A 6315-nucleotide genomic window follows, 5' to 3' on the forward strand; every position below is an offset into this window, starting at 1 on the left:
GTACATTTGCTTACTCTATTGTAGCATTGTAAGCATTGACAAGGTTCATACTATCCTTAATCTGTATTCCTTGCATACATCTAGCATCTTCAAAATGATAATTTTTTATTTTAATGAGATACCGTTGGATAATCTTACCATGTCGTAGTACCTTGTCTTCATGCCAAAACATAGCTTTGGATTGTAGCACCTCTTCTTGGTATTCGATTTTTGGGGGGTCTTCAATAATGGGTTCACTTGGTGGCTCTCCTTTGTAGGACTTAAGTAGGCTCACATGAAAAGCATTGTGTATGAGCCAATGGTTGGGCAACTTGAGTTGATAAGCCATGTCATTGATTGGCTTCAAGATTTGAAAACGACCATAGTATTTTTTTGCTAGTTTAGCATAATAATTTTGATGGCCCATAGGATTTTTGCTCGTTGTTGACCTTAATCGAGCTTGGGAAACTTGATTAAGACCCAATTGTTTTCTTTGAACGTTAAGGCCCTTCTATGCTTATCAGCAACAGCTTTTTTCATTTGTTGAGAGATGGATATAGCCTCCTTAATCTTTTGAAAAGATTCGTGTCGGTCATGGCAATACTCATCAGCAATGAAGATCTTCCCATGTACTTTAAATAGTAAGGGACTTTTAGGTCTTCCCTATATGATCTCAAAATGTGCTTCCCCGTAGTAGTATGGACAATATTATTGTACACATACTCTCCAAGAGGTAAGTACTTCTCCCATTGTGAGAGTTGATCTACTTCTATAACATAAGTCTTTAGTAGATCGAGAATCATAAGATTGGCTATCTCACTTTGGCCATCCGTTTATGGGTGATAGGCCATAGACAAATTCATTCTTGTAACTAGATTTTCAAAGAGAACTTTCTAGAAATTATTGGTGGTCATTCTAGGATCTCTATCTGACATGATGGATGTTGGCAATCCATGGTGTTTGAAAATCTAGGATATGAAGAAAGTTGCCATTTGGTGTGCCTTAATAGTCTTTTTAACAGGAATAAAACATCTTGCTTGCTACACCTGTTGACTATTGTCCATATTCCAGTATTCCGATGGATAGACTTAGGTAATTCAAAGATAAAATCCATGGATATACTCTCACATGGTGAATTAGGGATTGGCAATGGTTGACTTGAGTAATCTAGGTTTCTTCTCTCTATGATATTTGGTCTTTTGGCATACCACACATTTGGATACATACTCTTGTATGTCCACTTTCATGGTAGGCCAATAGAAGTATGTTTCTACTCCTCAAAGAGTAGGTTGAATGCATCTATGTCCCCCATAGGGAAGAGAATGGGATTTATACATAAATTTGTCACGAAGAGAGTGAGTAACACATAGCATGTTGCCAAGGAGAAGATGATCATTCTGCAAGGTGAATGGTTCCTCTGTCTTCCCTAAGGCAAGGGCTAACATTATATCTTTAAAGTCAAGATCAGTAGTATACTCATCTACAATAGAAGATAGATCATTGTGAGTTGCTATAGACACCGCATTGACTCTTGGTCGTTGTGAAAGTGCATCCGCCACTTGATTGTGCTTACCAGCAAAGTGCAATATGAAAATAAAATTGCGAAAGAAAATTTGCCCACCTCATTTGTTTGTCGGAAAACTTGGTTTGCTTCATGAAGTACTTGAGACTTTGGTGGTCCATTCACAAAATAAATGGAGTCTCCAATAGGTAGTGCTTCCATGTGTCTAGGGAATGTAGAACAGCTAAAACCTCTTTTTCTTATATGCCCAAGACCCGTGATCAGCATTGAGCCTTCGGCTCTCATATGCTATGGCATGCCCTCCTTGAAGCAAGACTGCTCCAAGGCAATCACCACAAGCATCACATTGGACCTCAAATGGCTTCGAGAGATCCGGAAGCATAAGGACTGGTTGGGAGGTAAGCTTCTCTTTGAGCTTGTCAAAAGCATTTTTCTCTTTAGCAATCCATGAGTACTTAACATTCTTCTTTGTTAAGTCATGCAATGGTCCCGCTATTTGAGTGAATTTGGCTATGAAGCATCTATAGTATGCACGCATACCAATAAATATTCTTAGCTCATGTAGATTCCTTGGATTAGGCCATGCTTTTATTACCACCAACTTTGATGGGTCCATACAGATACCATTTTGAGAGATAATATGACCTAAGTATTGAATTAATTTACCCTTCAAAACTCAACTTTCTCTTGAGAAAATTAAACATTAACTTAATTGCATTTCTAAACAAAACCTTGCACACATACTTTTTAGATGCTATTTTTTCATTTAATTTGAATGCAATCAAGAAAAAATTGTGAGCCTTGCATGAGAGCATTTCATTTTGGAGAAATTATAATGCCTCTTTTGAAAATTATGGTTAGTTCCAAAAATTCCATAACTTAATTGCCTTTGGTTTGTTGCAGAGATCTAGGGGTAAGTTTCAATAGTATTCACCAATAATCATGCATACTACTTAGATAAGTATAATATCACCTATGGTTAAAGAGAGTGATTTCTACTCTCTCTATGACATATTAGTTTGGTAATCTAAAGAAACTTGAAATATCGAAACTTGACATAACATCGTAGTTAGTGGTTAATGACATTGTTAGTTAACAATCAAGAAAAAAATTAATAAATTACTATTTAAAGTAAGAGGATGTCTTGCTTAGGGAACATGAGAGCTTAAGTATGAATTAACTTAGAGTAAAATTAGCACAATTGTTTAAGATGTAAAATAGCATGAAGACGTGAGCAAAAATAACCTTGGTGTGTGTGTGGTAGAGTCTTCTTCTTGCTTTGGAAATTATCGAAGAAGCTTGGCGATGTAGTCTTCTCTTTCCCTCTTTGCTCCGCTTGAAGACCACCAATCAAGCTACTTGGAATGAGGGGATGAAAAGAGACAACGAAGATTCAAGCTATGGAAAGCTTGAAGGCTAGGAGAGAGGAGTGGAAGAGTGTAATGATAAGTCTGATTATGGTTCTGGCCATGGCTTCTCTTGGAGAGAGAGGTGTGTGTGAAAGAGGATTAGCTTTGCCTAATTCTCTTTGGCTAAGGATAGTTGATCAAGACATTGTAAAGACCCCATTTTGCACTATGTTTGGTCTTTACGAGTACATTGTCATGCCTTTTGGCTTGACCAATGCACCAGCCACATTTAACCGCTTGATGGAGAAGCTATTTAGGCCTCACCGAACCTATATTGGAGTTTTCTTTGATGATACAATCATCTACTCTAATTCATTAGATGAACGCAAACAACACCTCCAGGTAATATTTCAAGTTTTATGAGAGAATAAACTTTATATTAATCGAAAGAAAAGTGAATTTTTCTTACAAGAGATTCAGTATTTAGGTCACATTATCTCTCAAGATGGATCCATCAAAGCTAGAGGTAATAAAAGGATGGCCTAATCCAAGGAATTTGCATGAACTAAGAAGCTTTGTAGGTATGTGTGCATACTATCGACGCTTCATAAAAAAGTTCTCACAAATCGCGGGACCATTACATGATCTAACAAAGGAAACTGTTAGGTATATATGGTCCACCAAGGAGAACAATTCTTTTGAAAAGCTTAAAGAGAAGCTTATCTCTCAACATGTGCTTACACTGCCGGATCTCTCAAAGCCATTTGAGGTCCAATGCGACGCTTGTGGTGTTTGCCTTGGAGCTATTTTGCTCCAAGAAGGGCATGCCATAGCCTATGAAAGTCGAAGGCTCGACCCTGTTGAGCAAGCTCTAGGCATATATGAGAAGGAACTCTTATCATTTCTACATGCTCTAGATTCGTGGAAGCACTATTTATTGGGGACTTCTTTCATTCTGCAAACAGATCACCAAAGCCTTAAGTACTTCATGATGCAGACCAAACTCTTCGACAAACAAATGAGGTGGGAAAATTTCCTTTTGCAATTTCATTTTCATATTTCTCACATTGCTGGCAAGCATAATCAAGTAGCCAATGCACTCTCAAGACGATCGAGAGTGAATGCCGTATCCATAGCAACTCACAATGACCTATCTTCTATGATAGATGAGTACGCTATTGGAGTTTTAGAGATGTGATTTCAGCCCTTGCACTAGGGAAGAAAGAGGAACCATTTACCTTACAAGATGTTTATCTTTTATATGGCAATAGACTATGCATTACTAACTCACTACATGAGAAAGTAATGTATGAATCTCATGCTCCTCCTTATGCGGGGCATAGAGGGATTTAGTCTACCCTAAAAGGGATAGAAACATATTTCTATTGGCTTACCATGAAAGCAAAAATACAAGAGTATGTTTCAAAATGTGTGGTATGCCAAAAGACGAAGTTTGATAGAGGGAAGCAACCTGGATTGCTTCAACCGTTGCCAACCCCTAATTCACCATGGGAGAGCATATCCATGGATTTTATCTTTGAATTTTCCAAGTCTATCCATGGGAATACGGGAATATGGACAATAGTAGACAGCTTTAGAAAACAAGCACATTTCATAGCTGTCAAAAAGACTATTAAGGCCCATCAAATGACAACCCTCTTAATATCACAAATCTTCAAGTACCACGGCTTGCCAATGTCCATAGTGTCGGATAGAGATCCTAGAATCACCAGTAACTTTTGGAAGGGTCTCTTTGAGAATTTAGGTGCAAGACTAAACATCTCTTCGGCCTATCATCCCCAAACGGATGGCCAAAGTGAAATAGCTAACCTAACATTCTTGATCTAGTAAAAGATATGTCACAGAAGTAGATCAAAAGTCCCAATGCAAGAAGTACTTACCCTTAGTGGAGTATGCTTACAATAACATTGTACATACATCCATGGGAAAAGCACCTTTTGAGGTGATAGAGGGAAGATAAAAAAGGCCCCTGCTACTCAAGGTACATGGGAAGATCTTCGCTGCAGATGAATATAACCGAGACCTACAAGAATCTTTCCAAAAGATTAAGGATGTTATATCCATCTCTCAGAACAGGCAAAAGGCTGTTGTTGATAAGCACAGAAGAGCCCTAGCCTTTAAACAAAATGATTGGGTTTTGCTTAAGTTTCCCAAGGCTCGATTAAGGCACACAACGGGCAAGAATCCTATGGGACACCAAAAGTACTATGCTAAGTTAGCAAAAAGGTACTATGGTCCCTTCCAGATTCTTAGGTCAATTAATGAGATGGCCTATCAACTCAAGTTGCCCAACCATTGGCTCATACACGATGTTTTCCACATGAGCCTACTAAAGCCTTACAAAGGAGAGCCACTTCAAGAAGCAATTATTGAAGACCCACCGAAGATCGAGGACCAAGAAGAGTTCTGCAGCCCGAGTCCATTCTCTAACACGAAGACAAGGTATTACAAGGCGGTAAGACTATCCGGCGATATCTTATCAAGTTTAAAAATTATCATTTTGAAGATGCTTAATGGATGCAGGGCATACAATTAAAGGATAACCTAAACCTTGTCAATGCTTACAATGATTCCCTAGAGTAAGAAAATGTAAATATGTTTTTAAATGAACAAAGTTTTTGTCTTATTATACTCTCTTTTTCTTTATTGTGTGCACATGTTAATAAGTATGCATGCTTAGGATCATGTTTGTGGGGACGATGTCTCATGAACACCAAGTAGAGTTTGTCACTCTACTATGGAAGATTGGCGACAGCTAAGGCTCTCAAGCACCAAATGGACTTGTCATCCATTTTGGAACGATGTCGTAGGGTAAAATAGGGATCCTCTACCCGCTAGCAAACGGACAAATGATTAGGCTTCATCTTCTCTACCTCATAGTCGAGGACGACTATGATTTCAAGAGAGAGGTAATGTCATAAAAACTAATATCTAATACTCCCAAATGATTTTCTCATGTCAAACTGGTCATTTAATATGGGAAGTACCAGGGGAGTAAAAGCTAGAATATTGGTAAGGTTGTCAGACCGGTCTCTGTCAGGGATCCAAAGGAGGGAAAATAGGGATCCAAAGGGGGACAGCCTGCAAAAGAGCAATGTGCTTCAATGGGGCTAAAAAGACCTAACGTTCCATAGGCTAAGGTTCCAGAAATTAACTCATTTATCCAATGGCCAAAGCAAGGGAAAATCGGATGGTCATGGGAAGACTAATTGCACTAATTCCTCCAGTCTATGTTTGAGATTATGATTAAATTCTAATCCATACTCCACCGCCATTCAGAGACTGGGAATCACGAATTCCATAGGCACTATAGCTTCAGTACCATACACCATTCTGAAAGGTGTCATTCCAGTGGTGACTTTATAGGCTGTTCTGTAGGCCCATAGAGCAATCTGGAGCTTAAGAACCCATTGGTGTGGCTCCTTCTGCACAATCTTGGTTAGA

The sequence above is a fragment of the Adiantum capillus-veneris genome, chromosome 20 (assembly GCF_014529385.1).
Source record: "Adiantum capillus-veneris isolate H3 chromosome 20, ASM1452938v2, whole genome shotgun sequence".
Classification (NCBI taxonomy): Eukaryota; Viridiplantae; Streptophyta; class Polypodiopsida; order Polypodiales; family Pteridaceae; genus Adiantum; species Adiantum capillus-veneris.